The sequence below is a fragment of the Ochotona princeps genome, chromosome 2, assembly GCF_030435755.1.
Source record: "Ochotona princeps isolate mOchPri1 chromosome 2, mOchPri1.hap1, whole genome shotgun sequence".
NCBI classification, from domain to species: Eukaryota; Metazoa; Chordata; class Mammalia; order Lagomorpha; family Ochotonidae; genus Ochotona; species Ochotona princeps.
The window spans coordinates 73,854,267-73,876,174 of record NC_080833.1 but is presented as its reverse complement, the minus strand read 5'-3'; the positions used below and the strand labels follow the sequence as shown (position 1 = coordinate 73,876,174).

The window sequence follows — 21,908 nt, the reverse complement described above, 5'->3', positions numbered from 1 at the left end:
GAGAACAGTATAAAGGCAGCTGGTAAAAGCTAAGGAGGGGAACAACGAGGAGAAAGATGGGGAGAAGAACAACGGACGGAACGGGAAGAACGGGGCAGCAGAGAGGGGAAGGGAGGCTAAGATCTTTGGGTGGAAGAGCTAAGGCGTACAGGAAGGAAAAGCGGCAGAGAGGGGTACAAAAGCAGTACGGAGAGAAAAGTATGAGGTCAGGAATGGAGAAATGCAGCAGAAAGTATGGGGACAAGAATGAAGAAGAGCAGTGGAGAGAGGGGAGAAAAGGAAAGAGGGGTATAAACGCAGCCGCTTTTGGCAATAAGGGGTCTGGTTGCAGTTCCGGCTTTTCCCAGACCCTCAAGAGTGTTCCTCGTAGGTAGTGTCACTGCTGGGCAGCGACAGAACCTGCTAGGGAGAAGTGTAGTAAGAAGTCTAATGAGTTGCCCTGGTCTTCAGAGAACCTGCATCATCCAGCAAAAACTTAATGGGTAACCATCCAGGGAGGCACTTACTTCCTTTCAGAAGGGCATGAAAGGCAGAAACCCACTCTGGTGGTAATTTTCGTCCTTTTCTCCTCATTCAGCAGTGACTCCCAGTAGGAGGGTTGGCCCCTGTGCCCACCCACATGTGTGTTGTGCACTAGTGCAGAAGGTTCATAAACAAAATGTAGTTCTTAGACTTCAAAGGGGCACACACATCATGGAGCATCTTCTTAAACGCACATTCTAGTTCTGTAAGTCTGGGGAATCCTGCACTGCTAGCAAGTTTCCTGGTGATGCAAAGTTGACCAGCTCCATAGATAGCACTGAGAGGCACTAATGATGACTCCCCAGTGGCTTTGCTATCAAGTCCACGAGGACAGCCTGAGCATCACTGCTCTCTAATGACCAATCAACATCTTAACCCCTCGAGGTGGCTTCCTACTCAGACACACAGTTGCATAGGTACGCTACTCTATATTCCCAAGGGGGTCACTGTGACCAGGACATGTCCCTTAGGGAGAGTGGGTCTTTTAGAAGCTGGCACACAGAACACCTGAGACCCACTGGACACTTTGTCCCAGGGCACTTACGTATGGAGTCATGGAAACCTGTGTAATAGCTTCAGAACACTTCATTTGTAGAAGTCAGACGATGCTTTCCACCCCCAGAACTCTAAACACCAGGGATGGCTGTGTCAGTGGAAACTTCCACTGAAAAACTGCAATATTTCAGGGTGCAGTGAGAGGAGGGAGTGGAAACAGCAGGAGCTCAGAATTCCTTGCCCCTTGTGGATTTAAGTGAAGCTTTAAGTGCAGCTATTGGAAGCAGGGGCCACCTTGCTCCTTGCAGGTTGATAATCTTAGGGCCTGCATGCAGCCAGGACAGCGCTCTGCAAGAGAAAACTTCCCACAGCTCTGAAGGCACTGAGACAGCGGTGCTTGGCTTTCCTCACCGACACTGCGACATGGTGATCCGCCAGCTGCCCAGTGCCCACTGCGGGTGTGGGTCACAGTCCCCAGGGGCCTAAAGGCAGTGCCGCTTTTGTCCAAGACCCCCCTCTTCTGCCCATAACTCTGAAACTACATGACATCTTAACCTTTAGAAGAATTTCTTCAAGACAGCATTTAAAAACACCCAAATCTTTCTTGACCTTTACATTTTAGCAGAGGATTTTTTCCCCCTTAAATTGATGTTACAATAATTTTTTTAAGCTGTGGCATTTTTAAAGCTACTTCAAGAGGAACTTCACTTTCCCTTCCCCATCCTATTTGAGACCTATCATTAATCATGAAGGGAAGGCACCAAGGGCTCAGGCCAGCTTTATTATGTTTTCATGTTTGTGACATTTTCTTTCTATCAACCAGTAGGAAGTTCCTACCCTTTTCATTTATTATCTACAGGTTGTAGAATTTGTTTTCCGAATTCCAGCCCTCCTCCGTCACCTTCCACACCCTCCTTGGCTGTCCCCAGGCCTCTGTGTTCCTGTGTACTGAAGTTTGCAGGGAGTGCCTTCTGAATATCTCCTGGAGCTTCAGATAGTTCAAGGTCGTGTTGTGTTGGGCAAAGCACATACTTATTCCTACCAAGGGACAACTCCGCTATCTCAATCAATCTTTGCTTTGTTCCATAGGGGGAATTACTAAAGATGAAAGATGATGAACCCATAATTTCAGAGAGCTTTAGGGAGGAGATCATGGTTATGGGTTACTGAATTTTACCAGTGGCTCATAGGTTACTGAATTTTACCTCCAGCTCCAGTCTGAGAGCACCAATTAACAACTGCACCTGCCAACCAACGGCTCTTAACCTGGATCTCACAGTTGGTTATGGAGTGGATAGGCAGGATTTAGGTGGTCATGAAATTGGATGGGAAACCTTATATTGTTACTTTTATTAATGTCTAACCAAAATACAGCATTTTATTTCATTAGGACTCTAGGTAAGAACCCACTCTGATATGAGCAGTATCTTTAGTTCCTCAGCAGAAATCTCAAGTACAAGCAGATATCTTGAAAATCTTCCTTGCAGATATCTTGAAAAGTTAATATCTTCATCACTACTTGAAATCATCCTAGCTAGAAGCCCATCTGTTCACCCTGTTGTTTCATGCATGCTTTAACATTTTAATGATTATATTTCAGTGGGATTGATTTCCCTCATAAGTGTATGTATTTTATACTGTACATTTTAAAGCATATTCTGAGAAGTACTCAGAGACTTCATCAGATGCCAAAGGAGCTCATGGCACAAAAATGCCTGTGAAGAAGCACTTTGCAGATTCTGTGATCTTTGTAGATTCCTTGGTTTACCTAATTTCAAGTGGCCACATCATTCTTTTTTGTAATATCCATTCATGCTTACAGGGGTTTGAGTTGGCTGGCTTGCATTTTGTGATTCTTCATGCTACTTCTTCTTTTTCGCAAGTGATGCCATACCTTAAACATCCTTAATGATCTTTATTGGGCCTTCTGCCGAGCATCATCAAAGATTAACAAATGAATAAGGCATCGCACGAACCTTTAAAATCTCAGACTATAATAAGCTAACCATTCCTACAGAGACTGACATTGTAATGAATCAGGTAAAGCTGCCACGTGCAATGCTGGCATTCCGTATAGATGCTGGTTCAAGTTCCAGGTGTTCTACTTCTAATCCAGCTCCCTGCTAATGCACCAGGGAAAACAGCACATGGGCCTGCTACTTAGGTTCTTGCAAACATGTGGGAGACCTGGAAGAAGCTTCTGACTCCTGGCTTCAGACACAATTCTGGTCATTGTGGCCATTTGGGAAGTTAATCAACAGATTAAAGATCTCTCTCGCCATTTCTCTCCCTCTTTATCTCTGTAGCTTTGCCTTTCAAATAAATAAAAAAAAGAAGGAAATCTATTTTAAAAACTGTGTGGCTGATCTTGTAAGAGGCTGTTTGACCTTTAAAAGACACAGAATTTGCAGTACCATTCCTAAAATCCTGTTCTGTTTAAACCTTCTTTTCTTTTTGAAAATCATTCCTACAGTTGATACTATGGCACAGTATATTAAACTTCTACCCACAGTGTCAATGTCCCATATGGACCCTTGTTCAAGTCCTGGCTGTTCCCCTTAAATCCAGCTCCCTGCTAATGCATTTGGGAAAGCAGTGGAAGATGGCCCAAATGCTGGGGCACCTACCCCCGTGTGGGACACCCAGAAAAAGCTCCAGGCTCCTGGCTTTGGCCTGGCCCAGTCCCAGTCATGGCAACCATTTAAGGAGTGAATCACTGGATGGAAGATTCTCACTCTCTGTAAGTCTGCCTTTCAAGCAAACAAATGAATCTTTTTAAAAATAATTATTCATATAAGTTTGTTATTAAATTATAACAATTCTATAAGTCAATTCATGTAAGCCTGCAATGCAGATCACTGCAGTGTCTACACCTCAGTAGCCAGAAAAAACAATCAAACCAAAAAAACCGCTATTCAACCTTCCACTGGCTCATTTTAACGGACAAAAGTATCGTTCGTTCGTTTGTTTTCCAGAACTCCTGAGGAAATGCACCCAAAAACTATTCATCCAGTGTGGATTGGATTGTGAGTGAGGAAGATGGATGAGTCCAGGCAACACCTAATTGTATGATGTTAGGCTGTGAATGGAGAATGCTTTCTAAGCAAGAAACATAACATGTATGAGAAAAAAGAACAGATCAGAATTATAGAAAAGAGAAATTGTTTGAATTTAATGAGCTTGATATTATACAATTATAGTTGGATGTGTGGATCTGAGGTTTGGGAAAAGTCTGGGCTCAAAATCTAAGCCTATAAGCAAAGGCCCACCAAGTAAAATTAATTTTAATACAGAGGAGGAATGCAGGCCATGAGATCTTAGGGAGATACAGAGAGAGCATAAGAAAGCTTAAACACAAGAGCAGGCTTTGACTTTGCAGCTAAACACTAGCATATCCCACATCAGAATACCTGGATTCCAGGGCTGGCATGGTAGCCTAGCAGCTTAAGTCCTCACCTTGCATTCGCCGAGATCCCATATGGGTACTGGTTCTAATCCCAGTGGCCCCGTTCCCATCCAGCTCTCTGCTTGTGGCCTGGGAAGGCAGCTGAGGATGGGCCAAAGCCTTGGGATCCTGCACCCGTGTGGGCAACCCGGAAGAGGCTCCGGGTTCCTGGCTTTGGATAGGCGCAGCTCAGCTACTGCGGCCACTTGGGGAGTGAATCTCTGTCTCTCCTCCTCTCTGTTTATCTGACTTTCCAATAAAAATAAATCTTTTTTAAAAAAGAAAATACCTGTATTCCATAACCAGCAATAGCTCCCAACTGCTGCTCCCCACCAATGCAGACCCAGGTAGGCAGTTAGTGATGGCTCCCATGATGAGGTCCCTGCCATCCACATGGTAGAACTGAAGTGAAGTCCTAGCTTTCCACCATGCAAGCATTTGGGGAATGAACCAGCAGACAAAAGCCTGTTTTCGTTGTCATTCTGTGTCTCGAATGGATTTTTTAGAAAAGATTTAAATAGAACAGGATGTCAAGAAAGGTATTTCAAATCACATGTTACTTACAACATCTGCCCCCCCAAACAGTTTAAAGGAACAAGAGTGATTTAAAGAAACAGTGGTCTGAACATATCGCTTCTGGGAGAAGCAAGGAAAGAAGGAAAAGAAGTTCTCTAGCAAATGGATAAGGAAACAGAAAACAAAAATTGGATGTTCTTGAAAGAAAAAAAAAATGATTACCAAATCGGAGGAATCATACTTCTTCTACCGTCAACACAACAAACAAGCAAAAAGCTCCCTGAAGCACCTGCTTTTTACTACACTATCAGAAAAGGGTGCCATTTGGCCAGGACTATGTAGAACACTCTAAAAAGAATAAACTGAGCAAAAGAAAAATTACAAAAAGAACAATTACAGCATGAATTTCCTTGAATTTTAATTTTACATATTTGTGGGACACAGCATGATAAAAAGCAACGCATGAACTGAGATCATGAAGATCTAATCAGGCTAGTTAGCATTTCTGCCTCCTTAAACATTTTTGAAAGTATTTTCATTAATAATAACTGTACATATTTATGGGGTACAATATGACATTTCAATGAAAGTGTACAATGTGTACTGATCAAATCGGAGTAATTAACATTTCCTTCTCTTTGTCATTACTTTGAGCCTTTGATCTTCTCTCTTTTATTTGCTCAGAAAATATATAATAGGTTATTGTGAGCTGTAATCACCTACTGTGCTGTGTAACACAAGGAATCATCTCCTTCCACATAACAGTGACTTGGTAGCAGTTACCCAACCTCCACACACCCCTCCCACCTCCAAGTTCCTACTAATTACCACTCCGTGTTCAGATTGACTGTTTTCAGCTCCCATGTGTGACAGACAGCATGTCATAGGAAGATGGGTATTAAGCGAAACAAGACACACACAGTATGAATTTTCCTATAACTCAACTGAGGAAAATCCACCACCCATCCTACCCAGCACCTTTACCCTCACCACTCCCCACCGGAAATAAAAAAAAAATCAGGAAGCAGAAAACAAAGCTTGTATGCAACACTAAATTAAATACATTCTGACAAGCATTTGAAGACATGAAAACGCATCTGAAATTAGAAATTCAAATACTAAGAACATCAATGGACAAAAAAATTAGAACAAAATGGTTGACTGAATTCATGAAAGAAATGGAAGGAAAAGACAATATTACCTCAAAATGAAAAAGAAATGACAAGGTGCACAAGGGAAAACAGACACAAATGAAAATTTAATAAAGGATATGGAAGAAAGGCCAGAGAACAATCAAGGGAATGAAAATGACATTAACACACACACACACACAATGGGAAAAAAGAGTGACAACAGAAGACAAACATTGCAGGAATAATATTTGTTTTATTATAGTCCCTGAAGAATAATAGGAAAATAACTGAAATGCAACTACTCTTCAAAGCTGTAATCCAAGAAATTTTTCCAAGAATAGAGACACAAATTTACAATTAGAACTAAACTTTGGGGCTTGGCAGTGTGGCCTAGTGACTAAGGTCCTCGCCTTGATCCCATATGGCCGCTGGTTCTAATCCCAGCAGCTCCACTTCCTCTCTATCTCTCCTCCTCTCAGTATATCTGACTTTGTAATAAAAATAAAATAAATCTTAAAAAAAAAAAAAAAGGAACTAAACTTTGACACTTGGCTAAATTAACTCAGGTTTATGAAAGCAGGGATGTGTCCTGATCTGTTATTAGGTTTTTAAAAAGCAAGATAAAAGTACAAAGGCCCTTAGGAAAAGAAAACACTTACATATTTATACCAAAATAACATCTTTTTTTAATTAATAAAAGGACTTAGGAATTCTATATCCATGAGCTCTTCTTGAGGAATCTGCTGAAGAACAAACTCCTTCTAGTAAAGTGATAACTGAAGACGTTTCATCACAAGGTCTGATAGCAAGGATTTAGAAGTGCACACATGTACATCTGCCACTACAACCAAATTTGGAGAGAGCACAAAAGACTGACATACAGATGCTTTCTATGGTATAGAAGTAGAAATACTGCAACCAGAACATAGGAGAACGGAAACAAAAATGGATATATCTATTTTTGCTGTGTAGGCATCAAGTAGATGTGAAAGGACCAAGTAGATTTGAAAAGACCAAATCATCAGAATCCAGATTGTAGGCACCATCATTGTACTGCGGTGAGCTACGCTGCTGCCAACAATACTGGTATCCAATACTGGAGTGCTGTTTCAAATCCAGGCTGATCCCACTTCTTGTCCAATGCCTTGCTAATGTTCCTGGGAAGGCAGTGAGGATGGCCCAAATACTTGGGACACTGCCACACACATATATCCTTTTTTCAAAAAAATTCCAAGTTGAGGCTCTTCATTCGAAGAAATTAAAAAACTGAATTAATAGGAAAACTTGCTAGAAAAATAGGCTTTTATCTAATTCAGGTTAGAAATCAGATCAATTGCGAAACAATAAATACAGAAAATTATTAAGAAACTCACAAGAAAGTTACCAAGCAAAGATGATATTACAAGGGAATTCTACCAAACTATTACATATTAGCTAGTTCCAGCGCTTTGGGGGTTTCTCCAGAACTCTCACAATCAAAGAAAACTGCTTAATCCTACTCACCCTGAAACTGACAAAAGACAACACCAGGAACTAACACTACTGAGCAAGATTCCTCATGAACAGCAACACAAAAATCCTAAACAAAATATTAGCAAGCGTAATTCAACATACCTTAAAATAAAAATGTACATAATCAAGTGAGATTTATACTTGGGATGGAAGTGTGGTTAGGTGATATACTATCAGGTGAGTTTTTAACATGATATCCCATAGTGTGCTCATTTCTTATGGGTGATGACAGATTTCTCCAAACTGGGTGGTTTAAAAAACATAAATGATTCCTCTTGCAGTTCTGGAGGCAAAAATATACAATTAAGATCCTAGTAAGGAGCCCAGCGGCGTGGCCTAGCGGCTAAAGTCCTCGCCTTGAAAGCCCCGGGATCCCATATGGGCGCCGGTTCTAATCCCGGCAGCTCCACTTCCCATCCGGCTCCCTGCTTGTGGCCTGGGAAAGCAGGAGAGGACGGCCCAATGCATTGGGACCCTGCACCCACGTGGGAGACCCGGAAGAGGTTCCAGGTTCCCGGCTTCAGATCGGCGTGCACTGGCCCGTTGTGGCTCACTTGGGGAGTGAATCATCGGACGGAAGATCTTCCTCTCTGTCTCTCCTCCTCTCTGTATATCTGCCTTTGTAATAAAATAAATAAATCTTAAAAAAAAAAAAAAAAAAAAAGATCCTAGTAAGGTCATACTATCACTTAAGGCTAAGGAACAGAACCCAGTCCTTGTCTCCTTAAACTCCTGGGGTCTGTTAAACACCTTCACATCCCTTGGATCACCATCATTCAATAAAATCTCTGTGCCTCTAACTCCAAGTCACCTGTATGTGACCAACCTTCCTCTTGCTCTCAATACAAATGTAATTGTGTTGGCATTTACAGCCCACCTAGGCAATCCAAGAAAATCATCCCATCTCTAAACCCGTACGTTAATATTTTTTAAAGACATCTTTTCTCTAAATAAGGTACTATTCACAGGTTCTAAGGACCTTTTTTTGGGAGTCATTGTCAGACCACCACAGTCTACCCATAGTCATACTCATTTCATATCTGCAAAATAATTTTCAGCATCAAAAAATATTTCAACCCACCACATCATCAACCCAGGTCCTAAAGGCCAACAGTGTAAAAATCCCAACTTTCATCCACTAAGGAAAGCATACGTGAGATTCTGGCAATTGCTTGTTCTAGGGAAAAAGTTTCTTTCCATTTTTGAATGGAGAGAAGTGGGCCTGTCAAACTAGAAAATAAGCTTTTTGCTTTCTAACTGCAATAGTGGGTAGGCATAGGTTAGTGGTAAAAATATTTGCTTCATAAAAGGAAAAAACAGAAGGAAGATAGTGTTAGCAGTTCGAAGTTTTTTTTAGAACCGATCAGTAGAAATATCCTGAGGTTTCAAGGTCTGGGGACAACCTCTTCCCCCTCGGCGCTGTTTTCTATACTCACTGGTCCAGCCACTGTGCCTTCATATCTACCTTCACACTCCTCTTGTTTCTTAAGGATTAGCATATGCTTGCAGCTAAGTAGTTTTGTCAGCTTGTTTCCTGACTTACAGAAATTTTAAAGTCCAACTGCCTTCTTCTATATTCTCCTCTCCCTTTTTAGTCCTGGCTGACAGTATTTTACACCTCTAATATCTGAAAAACCTTGTGGGTCTCCCTTGTATGTCACAGACATCCACAACATGAGACCACTATTCCCACATAATTTCATCTCTAGATTCCACTAAGACAGTCAAGTGGATCGATGAATCACACGCTCAATCTCTTTAACACCAGCAAAATGTTGCCCAACCATACTTTGACCTTCTCTCCAGAGCACTCTTGCCTAACAGGAACCTCCTCATTGTATCATTGCTCTTAATGTGAGTATGCTGAGAGCTTATCAAATCATCAAGTGCTTAACACTTTATTTCCCCCTATTTTTATTGTTCTCCTGACATTTCATTATACTGTGCAAGAAGAAACTAGGTTGACCTTGAGTATGTATTCTGAAAATTTCACTCTTGGGCCTGGCACGATGGTTAGATCAGGTAATCCTCCACCTCCAAGTACCAAGATCCCATATGGGTGCTAATTCATGTGCCAGCTGACCACTTCCTAACCAGCTCCATGATTGTGGTCTAGGAAAGCAGTGGAGGATGGTCCAAAGCCTTGAGACCCTGCACCCATGTGGGACACCAAAAAGAAGCTACTGGTTTTGGCTCAGCTCAGGTCAGCTCCAGCCATTGCAGCCATTTGGAGAGTCAACCAGCGGATAGAAGATCTTTCTGTCTCTCCTTCTCTCTGTAAATGTCTTTCCAATAAAAATAAATAAACCTTTTTAAGAAGGAAGAAAAGAACATTTTGCTCTATCTTTCTATAAGGGTACTTACAATGGGATTTGGGGCCCACCTGGACAATTTAGGACACTTCCTGTTTTACTACACGTATTATCTAAGGATAAGAATTATAGAATCATCTTCATATTAAAAAAAAATTCCTAAGAAATGTTTGACAAACCAGTTATTCATAACAAAACTATTACTATATATAGAAATTAACACATTCTTTCTCAATAGGATAAGTAGTTCCAAAGTTATTATCTTTATTTTTTTGAGATTGTTACAGGTTTTAGGCCTTCTTTTCTTTTCTTTTTTTTTTTTTTTCTTTAAAAGGTAGAGAGTGAAAGAAGAGTAGAGATTTTCTATCTGTTGGTTCACTCTATACATGCTTGCAGTGGCTGGACTGGGCCAAGCCAAATAAAGGGGTCAGGAATTTACTTTGGGTTTCCCAGGTAGACGACAGAGACCCAATCAAGGCATTACCTGCTTCCCAGGGTACACAGTACCAAGAGACTGGAAAGAGAAAGAGTTCTGATTCAAGACCAGGCACTTCATAATAACATGTGGATATCCTAAGAAATATCTTAAAAAGTTTTGCCAAGCACCAGCCCCTGTGATCTTATTTAAAGGAGAAATTATTAGGGCTATTTATACCAACATCAGAAACAATACATAAATGTTCCCCATCTGTGCTACTATTAGAGATCTTAAACAACACAATTGGACAAGAAATCAATGAAAGGAATATATACGACTTAGAGAGCGCTAGCACTATCTGTATCTGTAAATGACATGATAATATACCTAGAAATCCCCAGAGGGGGTAACAAAACTAGTTCAGGCAATAACAGAATCTGAAGAAGTTTTAACATTAGTACATAAAAATTATTAGCTTTCATAGAGACAAACAATAAACAGGGGACATAATGATAGAGAAAACTCCATTTTAAGAGTGTCAAAATATAACACTTCTGAATATGTTTAACAGGAAAACCTATACATGCAAAATTTTTAACACTTACAAAAGATGCTAATAAAGACTTCCACAAATTGAAAGAAATCCCCTATTCTGGGGCAGGATTATGGAATTATAGAAATGTCAGTTCTCCCTAAATTAATCTATAAATTTAATGCATTCCAATAAAATACCAACAGGCTCTTTTGTAGAGTTAGACTATTTGATTCTAAAGTTCATATGAAAATATGTAAAATTAAGATACAAAAACACTGAAAACTCAATACTGTGTGTAGTAACCAGTCTCACTATAAAACATGTTTAAAGTCTTAATAATTGAAGCAATGTGGTGCTGGAACACGAATAGAGAACGAGACCAATGAAAAACAGAAGTCCAAATTTAGATCAAAATGCATACCGAAATTTAGCTTATCGCAAAAAAAAATGGCACTTCAAATCACTGGGGATATGATGAACTCTTTTTCTATGAGATTTATTTCACTTATTTGAAAAGCATAGTGTGTGTGTGTGTGTGTGTGACTGAGAGAGAAAGAGAGAGAGAGAGAGAGAGAGAGAGAGAGAGAGAGAGAGAGAAACCAAAAACTATCTGCTGACTCAGTCCCCAGACTAAGCAAGGCTGACTGAAGCCAGGAGCCAGGGACTCCATCTGAATCTCCCAGGTTACTTTGGTCACCTTTCACTGCTTTCCAGTGCACATTAGCAAGCAGCCGGATTGAAAGCGAAGCAGCTGGGACTTCAGATCAGTGTTCACATGTAATTCCAGCATCGTAAGCAGCAGTTTAATTCACTGTGCTACAACACTGCTTCCATGACCAACTTTTTAATAAGGGGTGTGTAATATCTAAATATTTAGTCAGAAAAAAGATAAAATTGGATTTGTATGCTCACCATACATTTGAATAAACTCCAGGTGAATTAAAGATCTAAACTACACATTACGGAAGTCTAAATTATTCTTTAACCTGGTAAGGACAAGACTTTCTATGACTTAAAATCTAGATGTACTTTTTGAAAAGACTAATAGACATAGCTGTATATTTTGCATGAAACAAAGAACAAAATCATACCAAAGGATGGATGACAAACTTGGAGAGAAAAAGGTCTACTATTTCTGTATAGAAACACATCTTGAAAATTGAGAGACAAAGGACAAAAATCCTTTTCCAATGAAGTAAAGACATAAACAGACATTTCATTTTTTAAAAAAATGATATATTTAAGCAGTCTTCAAAAATATGAAAATAGCTCAAATTTGCTTATCATTAAATAAATCCATCTTTCACCTGTTGAGTTGGCAAATAGAAACAAAATAAGTGAATCTATATTTACTGATAAGTTTTACTGGTGAAGCTGTGGGGAAACAGGCATTTCATCCATGCCTGGGGGGGAATGCAAATTGATGCAAGCCTTCTGAAAGGATACTATGCAAAACCAAAACACATTACACAGGCATTTTCTTTTTGACCTTGCAACTCCAGTGCTAGAGTGTGTATCTCCAACAATAACACATACATTCATGAACTTATTGCCACAAAAATTATTACTACATTGTAATTGCAAAATTCTAAACATAACACATATGCCCATAGGAGAGTACTTGAATCAACTGGTATATCCACATAATAGAGTACTATGCAACTGTCTGAAAGAATACGGAACACTCTAGAACTAATACTGAGTGCTTTCCATGACATATATTAAGGGGAAAAAGAAGAATAATCTACGTATATGAGCCTGTATGTAAAAGATGAGATCTAAGAAAATATCCAGGTAATTTGTTCCTTTATGCAAAAGAAATTCAAGGAGGGCAAAGAGAATTTGGAAAAATCAAAGTGTCTTCTTCCTTCTTACCAATTACAAAGGGACATGTATTAACTTACCAAAGTAACAATAGAAATAACCAATAAGAAAACCTATCAATATTATAAACTCTTTGAGATGACAGGTTGAAAGGGACTCAATGTCATTTCTGTGGCTTTCTTGCCGAAGCAGTGTAACTCCACTCCAGTCATGAAAAAACATTACACAAATCTAAAGTAAAAAACATCCTACCAAATTAGTGATCAGTAACCTTCAAAAGGTGCCAAAGTTACAAAGGACAAGGAATGATTGAGCTTCTCTCACAGACAGAAGCTACTGGGGAAAAATAACAGCTGAATGCAAGGTGAGGTTCTGGACAGATTTCTGGGACAGGAAAATAATAGTTGCAGGAAAACGAGTGGATTTCCAATGACATTTGTGGTTTAGTAATATTGTGCCAATGTTAATTTCTTAGTCTTCATAATTATATGATGGCAATAAGGATTAAATTGAAGTGGAAGGCAGACAAGAGATGCAAAGAAACTCTTTCCAATATTTTTTCAACGTTTTATTTGATTTAAAATGATCTCAAAACAATATTTTGTTTTAAAATCTAACATCAACTCATCAATCAGCTCTCTTGAGTTCTATTAAGGGTTTTTTAAGAGCCTCATACTTTCTGCAAGTCTGTGAAAGTTTACAAGCTTTTCTCAAAACTCTCGTACTGGTTTTCAGTTTACAGCAATCCTAAGAGCAATACTGTAAACTGCCAGATTGCTAAAAAGAGGGGAAAGTTAGAAGGGGCATCAAAGGAAGTAGAGCATCCCATTGAAAGATTTTTAAGTGACCTCTTTTGAGTTGCTAAATTTATTCATACCCTAGAATGGACTACAACCATTGCAAGGACACAGACATCATCAGGTAAATTCAAGGACGTTTTAAAAACGCATCTAAATCTAACCACCTCCTGTCCAAAACAGTCAAGCTTAACCTTTCTGCTGAAAATGCAATCTGCTCTTCACACCCTGCCCGCCTACCAGACTCTGAGACCTAGATTGCCACAGGAGCAGAACCATCACCTTGTCCTGATTCAGCAGATTCTCATTGTTACAGATCAGCTTGAGGTCCTAAGGGTATGTGGAGTTGTGCCGATACGATCCTGAAAGAGTTCATGCACAATTTGTGTCCTTCACATAACTTTGTCCTCAAAAACTATTGTTGAAGTCTTTTTCAATTATGCTTTCCCAACAAGCATATTAGGAGATAACTACTGTTTCTGTATCATAGAAGTGAAAGAAAAGAAACAAAGATCTCAAAATGGTTGAGGAGCTCAGAGTAGAAAGGTAGCACCAGACCCAATACTTCCACCTTCTGTACCCTCCATTCTGGTTCACAACCCCGTGTTCACTGGCAAATGTGAGGCCACGGCTAATCCAGCTGCCTTGGCATTATTATTTCCCTCAAGTGTAGTGATGCACTTTGCATTGTTTATGCTTTCCTTCTTTTCAAAGCTTTCTTTACATGGTTGCTTGAGTGTGATACTCAGATCACATTATTACATAGGTACGTTAGCTACTTCCTGCTAATATGATGTCACCACACATTCAATATATTACAACATGTGAAACCCATTTATTTGCATTTCCTTGTGTAAGTCCCACCAAAAGCTAATAGGCCACTGAGTTTCAGAGATTTACTGATACAAAGTTTCCCAGTTCATGAGGAAGAAACATGGAATTTAGCCGTGAGTCTTTTGACTCATCACCCAGGTATCTTTGCCTTTCTCTGCAGAGCTATATATCAAAACCCAGAGAAATGATCAGTTTCTGACTACAGCTACAAACGTGATTCCATGTGTGACTTATTCCAGAAGGGAATCAAATGGGGTCATTCTGCTTATCTGCTTAGCCACCACAGCTGTCCCAAGGGCACTGGGCAGAAGTGGGACATGAGCACAAACCCGTAGGAGGAGGAGCTGACCGGGCAGCAGCAGCAGCCTCAGATTCAGCAGTTATCAGTAGGGATATCTGTGGCTCACTTAGGAGCCATTCCAAGGACGTCAGAAGGGCCAGATAGGATATACATCAATGCATTGATCACAGCTTGGAAAGAATCATTAAGTACGTGAGGTAGGAGATGCTCAGGCGTAGCATGACATCTAATTATACAGAAAACTTCAATGAGTCAACTCTCTGTGCTGTGCTTCCTACTCTAGTAAATCTTAAAGAAACACTGTTTACCTTGAGAGTACTGGCTTTCCTAGCCAATGGAATTCCACACTCCTGCATTATCCTCCAGCGTGCTGCGGGTTCCAAAGCTTTCCAGAGCTGGAACATGAGCCTGTGACTGGAAACAAAAAGCAGGTAACCTACAGAAAGACAATTGGCTGGCAAAGGCGAGCTGGGTGTGCTGGCCTCTGGCATGACATTGGGGCACTCAGGGAATCCCTGTAGCAGCCTCCTCAGTTGGACAAAGCCTGTTCGTATGGCAGAAGTCAGCTTGCACAGGATGACATCAGCTGTACCATCATTTGTCACACCTGCAGCAAAACTGGATTCTGGAAGGCACACTGGGTGTTACTGACTCACACAGGTGGAGCAGTCCCCCAAGGGGCCTCTGCAGGGCCCAGAGACTCTGTTTGTCCTTAGCGTGTTTTGACGTGGGTGTGTTTGGGGACACCTTTGCATGTGCAAAGCAGTGTTCTGATACATAGTGCAGGTGAAGCAGCACAAGAAAGAGACCAAAACCATTTGGAAGCTCAGGGATGTTTCAGCCCAGACCTGTAAACCCAGCCAATCTCACAGTTATGAAATGGAAAGTTTGTGGGAAGAAAACAAATGCTCTGGTTATTACACTGTTACTACATTTCATAAAAGATTTCATGGTGGGAGGTGGTCATACAGGGAATAATGAGAATTTTTTTTGCTTTATACATTATTTATAACCACTTAATCCAAGTAGTGTGGATTTTTTTTTATTCCTTCATTTTCACAGCTACAAAACACTTCAGTGTTTCTAATTTATTTCTGTTTACAATACAGGTGTTCTCAATTGTGTTTCTAACTACATTTCAACCGTTATGATCGCGTTTATTTGTTTGTGTCAACACATAAGCCGGAGTTTAATGTGCTCTACACAACAGTGAGGCTTCCAGAAGCCTTGCTTTAAAAAAAAAAAAAAAGAAAGAAAAGAAAAGGGAAAAAAAAAGGCCTCTTGTGCTTTGGTTGTCGACAAATGAGACTAGACCGGGTGGTGGCACTATCTTTGTCATCAGTAGCTTTTGTCTGTGGGAAACTCGCCTGCAGTTGGGTCGGCAGAGTGGCAGTCTCTGCATGTGCAGAAAGGTTACATGCCTTAAAACAGCACTTTTCAGGTTGACCATTTGGAAGCAACATTTGGAGAACATTTGGGTTATGTCCTCTAACTGAATTTCCAAGCTGTTGGGAACGGACTAAAGAAAATGCAGTCTGTCCCGAAAACCAAGAAAGCAGGAGTGTAAGAGCCTTGAAGGTCATGTGTAAATATTGACATTTGAATCTTATTTAGCATACCAAACTGGGGCCCTCACAAGGCTTATCTAGCCAGAAAAACTCCTCACGCACTCGCAATGCCCTGCAGATTGTCAGGAAAGGATCTGACGGCAGCAGCCGTGAGTGCGCCTGCCTGCCCTGTTAACAAGGCTGGGCTTTGTGCAGATTCTGAGTCAGAGGGGCGTGCCTACCCTCTCATCTCCACCATGGCCTGATGCACCTGATTAGATAACAGAAATTTGTGGGCTGAATGTTCATGTAGTGACACGAAAGCTGAGATGCAAACACGGTCAGGAAAAACAGCCTCCCACTCACTTACAGAGTCAAGTCAGGTGTTGAAAACCAAACTTATTTGGGGAACCAATAACTGGCTAATGTGACCGGAACAGCCTTCTGGGTAGCAGCATAAGGCAGACCAACCAGCCTGTAGTGGCCTCTGGACACTTCTCAGAAAGCAGGCCAACACTTTCAGAGCCCTTTGTCATTGGGCTCCAACGCTGATGGATTCCCCATGGACATTCACCAGGACATAGAAGTGTTGACCTACAGTGGCATCACTTCTCTATGCCAACGAGAAAAACCTGTCAAGGTAGAACAGCCTGGCACACCAGAGGCAGTTGTCTCACAACAATAAGGTCACCAAAATCATTTCCCATCTGAAACAATCCAGTGAAATCCAGGTCAGGCAGAAATGAGGGGCCAGAGTTCAACGTAAAGGAAGGAACCAGGGCCACTTCCTCAAGTGGTCTTTGACCGAAAAGCTGCAGGTATTTTTATTTGTTTGTTTTATTTTGTTTTGTTTTTTCCTGAGAAGGTAAAAAAAATTGAATGCAGAACAAGATATTTCTTTTTTAAGATGTGTTTATTTGAAAGTCAATAGTGAGAGAAAAAGTCAAAAGAGAGAGAGGAGAGAGAGATCTTTTATCTGTTGGTTCATTCCCCAGATGGCTGCAACAGCAAGGGGTAGGACAGACCAAAGCCAGAGGACAAGAGCTTCTTCTAGGTCTCCCACACAGGTGGCAGGGGGCCGACCACTCAGTCCACCTTCCATTGTCTTTCTCAGGCCTTTAATAGGAAGCTAGATAGGAAGTGGAAGCAGCCAGGACAGGAATGGGTGGGTGCCCAGGGCTGAAGCTGTCTTTGCAGGTGGCAGCTTTACACACCACACCACAAGGCCAGCCTTGACAAACTGATCTTTTAATACTTCGTAAGTCCAATTCTCAACTTACTCCAAAGAAGGGGAAGTGATATGACAGGTCGACAGTGTTTTTCTGCCCTCTGCACTGGCGTTTTGAAAGGTGCTCCTTAGACAGTGACTGTTCCAATGTCTGCGCCCAGATAAATGTCATGACTCAGAATACACACTTACGACTGCACAGCTAGCCACCTTTCCGGAAGCAGCTTTCCAAGTCTCGTCCAGTCCAACCATGGAAATGGTGCACCAGATTAAAGCAGCTCTCAGGCACAGACTATGTTCCCCATTTTGTTTTGGGGTAGTACTGACTGGGCAGAATCTTCACCCTTCAAAAATCACCAAGTAGGCAAAATGTACCTGCTGCCTATTTTTCTTCACCCCACGCTTTCTCTGCCTCCCTCACCCTCCTTAGCACAACTGTCCTTCATTCTCTGAACTTCCAACATTCTCCCTGCTCCAGTAACCCCTTTCAGCCACTGGAAAACAAAGCCATGAACTAAACTGAGTGTTCTTGACTTCTTCAATTCTTTTTGCATTTTGTAAAAACCAAGAGACTTCTCATTTTCAGAGTGGGAAAAAAAGCCAAAGGGATGAATCATTGCAGACAGAACACCAGACACCTGGATCAACCATAATTTGGGGTTGGGAAAGGTACAAGAGTACTTCAAAAAGTTTGTGGGAAGCCTGAATTAGCTTTGAGATCTGTTTTTCCACAGACTTTCCTAAAGTACTCTCATAGTCTCAGCAATCCGATAATAGACAAAACAGTCAAGTTGGTGCCCATCAGGTGTACTTGCTGAATGCAATAGCGAGCACTGCCCCACCTTCTCACACTCATAGATTCCCACTGTGATGCTTTAGTATAAACAGTGTGCAACAGATCTTGCCACTCAAATCCTAATGCAGTCTCCCACAACTAGATTAACAGAGGCTGCCTGGCTACCCTGCAGACCCTAATGAATTCTTGCCCCCCTAAAACAAAAGGAAAAAAAGGGGTGCAGTGCTTTTAAAAAAAATCTAGAAACTGATAAGAAAACATATTAGAATTTTGGAGAAGCATTCAATGAAATTGTTACAATTCATCAGAAATGAATTATTCTGGTTACTCCTGATGCCCAAAGCATCTAAGGCCCTCTTTCCCGTATGATCTCCATTTTCTCATTCTTGAACCTACAGAGTTAGGACAGGAGATGAAGACTTCTTCCACTTGAACTTGTGAAAATAATGGGTTTGGTCATGTTTAATATAAGCTTTCTTCCACAAGAAGTAAGAATTACACTTTTTAGTAAGCAACAGTTTATTACATAGAAGTCATTCCTAATGCCCAACAGAGAGCGTCTCTCTGAAAAAACAGGGGTGTTCCCCCAAGTCACAAAGAATAATGCAACGATCAATGTAATTGACTGTTGTAAACTTCAGTAACTGGTTTCAGACTGAAATTCTGAAGCAAGGCCAAGAAACAAGGGAGGCCATTTCTGGGATGAAGAATATCAGCAACTCAAAAGGCTACAGGTTACCTGCTACTTGGGAGTCTATTATCAGACATTACACAGTAATAAGCCCAGAAAACTTAGTCTTTACTGAGGTCAGAAAACATTCCCCATAAGGGGGAGCAATTCAATTTTCCATGAAGTTTGAAATCCGTAATTACCTGGCATCTTTTTCCCAGGACGTATTTTAAAAAGCTATTTTTCTTTACTTCTAGATTCAGCAGTACCTTCAGTGACATGGGTTTGAATTTTGTTTCCTTGTTTATGTTAAAAATATGTGGTGGTGTCCCACCACAAATCTGTGCTGAAATAAAATTGTATAGTTATTGTCAAAACAACTGTGTACTTAGAACAATTTCCCAAGTAAATTCTGAAACTGACGCTTACTTTAGGGACAATAATAAAAAAAAAAAAAAAACCCTTTAACTCTATCTTTGGATGTTGTGAGGAACAATCTTCAGATTTGAAACCTCTATTTTCTTAATTTAGGCCGTGAGGCATAAAAAGAGTTTAAATGTCGAAGACAATTTTGGCAAAAGCGAACATAAGATTAAGGGATTTAGAAACCAACATAAAAGTGGCTAAGACTTTTTCCTTCCCTGTCTTCTTTCCCTCTGCTGTGCCTTCATGCTATGCTCGGTGTAGTTCTGGGTCCTTGTGCTACTCTACAAGGCTTCATTCCTTGGCCTTTTCCCTCTCGTGATAAGGACCTGCCCAAGTGATCCATGGCATCTTTCTGGCCCCAAGCCCATTGATGCCTGTATTACTTAGCAAGGGCTCCCCCCACAAAGTACCACAGCCTTAGTGGCTTACCTGAAATTTATCCCCTCATAGTTCTGATGGCTATAAGTTCAAGACAAGGTACTGACAAGGTTGTTTTATTGCAAGTGTTCTCTCTCTGGTGTGTAAATGGTCATCTGGCCTGATGTTTCCTCCAAGTGAATGCTATTGGTATCTTTTCCTCTTCTTACAAAGACATCAATCCTACACAATTAGGGCTCTTATTAATTTCCTTTTTTAAACTTACACTTCTTTCAAGTCATGATCTCTAAGTATGGCCACCTTCAAAGGAAACAGGGGTCAGAACTTGAATTTAGAAATTTGAGGAAGATGCAACTTGGCCCACAATAACTTTCTGTTCTAACCCTATGCAATGGCTGGCTCGTAGATCTGAAGTGCTCTCAAATGAAAAATAGATGCAATTTCTATGCTACTAAGTGAGAGCTAAGGTGTCAAAGCAAAGGGCTGAAACATAAAAAGACTGAAACCCAACCAAACATAAAAACTGTGTAACAGAAGGGCTGTCACAGGCTGTGCTCCCTGAGAGTATGTCCCCATCAGAGGAAGGACCAATGGACACCTTTTGGGCATGTCTTTAGGGAAAACCAGCATAAGCCTCATAACTCCCTTTTCTTTCTCTAATTTGATTATGTTAGAGAAGGAACATGAGTTCAAGAAGATCTAAACAAACAAGTAGAAAATCTGATATATTTGTAGACACAGCATCAGATACTAAAAAGGTACTTAAAGAAACTTATAGTAACACCCTCCTGGAGTAATGGAATGGCAAGCAAGGTAAGAGAAGCACGTGAGCCATAACAAAAAACTTGGCAGTCCAGCATCCAGGAGCAAACTGGGAGGCAAGGGCAGAGCTAGACCAAACCAGAAATGTCTTTGCTGGGAGAAAATGAAGAAGTGGACACCCATGACAAATGAAATGGAGATTTTTTTCCCAAAAGAATCGCAGAGGTCAGAACCCAGGAGATCCAACATCAGCAAGTCTGATCTATGCAACCACTTACAAGGTGTGTGTAGGACAACTGCCTAGCAGGCCATCTCATGGCGCTGTAGGTATCAGTCATCCAGGAGGTGAGTTCAGTTCCAATTCTTGGATGGATTAGTCAGCTGACTAAGGAGCATCATTGCTTTCTCTGAGTCACAGTTTCCTCATCTGTCAAATTGGAATGATATTACTGTAAAAATGGATGAGATCTTGTGATTTAGTTATGAATTTGCTATAAATTCATTGGTGCAGCTTAATCTACTTAATTGCAAATTGAGAGAAGTGTCCAAATACATCCTTGACATTATTTTCAATATGTTTTTCTTCCTGCCCAAGGTAACTGCCAATAGTGTGCTAAAAACACAAGTGACCTCCCAATGTGACGGGACATAAAAAGTTTTAAGGGATACTAATGCCAATGTGCTTCCCTCAGAAAGATACAGGCTTCGTAGTCACAAAGGGGAAACTATTCTGGGAGCGGCATTCATATTCCAAAAGACTATTGGGAAGATAAGCAGGAATGATGAATGAATTCCATGTATTTAAAGGGCAGGTGGTCTTGAGGTTCTTCCAACAGATAGTGGTTCCAAACGTTATTATGCATTAGCACTCTCCAAGAGGCTGATTACAAATGAAGATTCTCGCTTCTTGGGAAGCCCTCCCAACCCCACACATTTGATAATCTAACTCAGTAATAACAACAGTTGGGAAAATCCTTCCCTGAGGCTGAGCTCTTGTCTTCATAAAGAAGCATTCCATGCCTCATATGCCATTATGGAGGCTTTGCAGTGTTTACCAAGTCTAGATTCTGTAGGCAGTACTCAAAGATGACTCAGGGGTTCCCTAGGATCCCACTCCATAATCTCTAACTTCAAAATAATGTATCAAGCAAACTGAAAATGCGATGTTTGTTACGCAAAGCAGGTTTAAGCGGGTCCTAGCTCCTCCTAGCCCTCCATACTGAGACTCACAATTCCTCCACCCGGGGATTGGGGATTTGGGATTTGTCAACTGCCCAGAAATGTGAAAGTTGAATAGTACAATGACTGTTGAGTCTTGCTGAGCTGAGTGGGAGCTGGTTTACACCAACCTGTCCTAATTTGTCATCCCTTGACACATGAACCTCTGGTGAAATCGGAGGGTGTGCGATGCTCAACGGCCCTACTCGGCACCACCATCACTCCCACCTGTTCTCAGC

The 21,908-nt window shown here is 40.9% G+C and overlaps 1 long non-coding RNA gene across 1 annotated transcript in view; it reads right to left on the bottom strand.

Moving 5' to 3' along the window:
- LOC131479580 (uncharacterized) overlaps positions 1-20,830 on the bottom strand; it is a 90,100-nt gene extending 69,270 nt beyond the window's left edge. The window contains exons 1-2 of the long non-coding RNA XR_009244984.1: positions 20,730-20,830; positions 14,953-15,058 (exon numbers count right to left, since the gene is read on the bottom strand). This is a non-coding gene — a long non-coding RNA (uncharacterized LOC131479580). The remainder of the gene's footprint in view (positions 1-14,952; positions 15,059-20,729) is intronic.
- Between the last annotated feature and the right edge of the window lie 1,078 nt (positions 20,831-21,908).